The 1723-nt window shown below is 42.8% G+C and overlaps 1 long non-coding RNA gene across 1 annotated transcript; it reads right to left on the bottom strand.

Annotated features, from left to right (window-relative positions):
• Positions 1-211: 211 nt before the first annotated feature.
• On the bottom strand, positions 212-592 carry LOC123311604. Its single transcript, XR_006537505.1, has 2 exons — positions 462-592; positions 212-247 (listed from the first exon to the last, which is right to left on the bottom strand). It is a non-coding gene; the product is annotated as an uncharacterized LOC123311604 (long non-coding RNA).
• Between the last annotated feature and the right edge of the window lie 1131 nt (positions 593-1723).

The raw sequence follows: 1723 nt of genomic DNA, 5'->3' as shown, positions 1-1723 counted from the left end.
GGCAATGTTATTTCTATCGTCATTATTCAATTTAGTATATAAGCTTAGACTGTAATTAATAAAATCATCATTCATCTACAGTTTGATCAATATACCTCTTGGGCAACTGTGGAGTTAAGACATTCCCTTGAACGTTCTGAGTCTGGTCGTTCAGTTGCCCTAAAAAACTTCAAGCAAGTGTTGTTACAACCAAAGAAACAACATTTTTTGGTCCTTCGAGCCGGATCGAGAGAAAGGATTTACGACTCTAATCTCGATCAAATCATCAACGCCTGTGGGGAAGTCTTCCAGAGCCAAATCCAGCGCCAGCAGAAGCCCTCCAGAGCCAACAACTGCATCCGTGAAGAAGCCATCCAGCGCTAAATCCGAGCCCGTGAACAAGCCTTCCGGATCAAAAATTCAAAAAAGCCAGGGAACAAAACCAGTCCACTGGAAAAAATAAGAGCTAAGGATTTACGAACCTAATCTCGATCAAAACATCAACGCCTGTGGGGAAGTCTTCCAGAGCCAAATCCAGCGCCAGCAGAAGCCCTCCAGAGCCAACAACAGCATCCGTGAAGAAGCCATCCAGCGCCAAATCGGAGCCCGTGAACAAGCCTTCCGGATCAAAAATTCAAAAAAAGCCAGGGAACACACCGAGTCCACTGGAAAAAATAAGAGCTAAGGATTTACGACCCTAAGCTCAATTAAATCATCAACGCCTGTGGGGAAGCCTTCCAGAGTCAAATCCAGCGCCAGCAGAAGCCCTCCAGAGCCAACACCCACATCCGCGAAGAAGCCTTCCAGCGCCAACTACGAGCCCGTGAACTAGCCTTCGAGGAAGTTGTATATTTTGGGATGTAGTTGGCACTTCAAAGATAATATTTTGCTTAGGTCTTGGCCAATAGTCATTTGTTGTGGAAATCAGTAGTTTTCTCTGATGATTGGTGACTTCTATGAGGTGTTGTTGGTTTTCCTGAAGGTCGTCTATATCGTGATAGACTTCATCGTTGACGCCGAAAATGGATGTCATTAATTCTCCTAATATTCCTCTCCTGGATCTGGTCGATAGATGTTGGATGCTGTCGATGAGTAGGTTGTTTTCATACTTCATTTCTGCGATGTGGTTTTGAAACTCGTGACAGTGATTTGTCTGCGATAGTTGAGAAGCTGTAGTACATAACCCTCGAAAGTTTTCAACTGTTCTGTTAAGATTGTTTCGGTCCAAGTGTAGTTGATCAAGAGAAAACGGTGTTAATAATTTCAACTCTCCTCCACTTATGTATGCTTTTCCTAAATGCTCCACGTAGAATCCAGGCGGCAGTTTGTGAATTGTGTGGTGCGCTATTGCGTTTTTAGTGTTGGCTACACATAGTAACGTGATCATCATTAATGTTTGTATCAGTCGATTTTTCAAGGAAGGTCCGACTTTGTTAGTCTCATCGTTTCTTCTTTCTTCTTGCTCGACCGGGGGTATGCAGATTTTGGTTATGTTTTCTTCGAGGAATTTGTATATTTTGGGATGTAGTTGGTACTTCAAAGATAATATTTTGCTCAGGTCTTGGCCAATAGTCATTCTGCAGCCTGGATTCTACGTGGAGCATTTAGGAAAAGCATACATAAGTGGAGGAGAGTTGAAATTATTAACACCGTTTTCTCTTGATCAACTACACCTGGACCGAAACAATCTTAACAGAACAGTTGAAAACTTTCGAGGGTTATGTACTACAGCTTCTCAACTATC

The sequence above is a fragment of the Coccinella septempunctata genome, chromosome 4, assembly GCF_907165205.1.
Source record: "Coccinella septempunctata chromosome 4, icCocSept1.1, whole genome shotgun sequence".
Classification (NCBI taxonomy): Eukaryota; Metazoa; Arthropoda; class Insecta; order Coleoptera; family Coccinellidae; genus Coccinella; species Coccinella septempunctata.
This window is presented reverse-complemented; position numbering and strand designations above follow the sequence as displayed.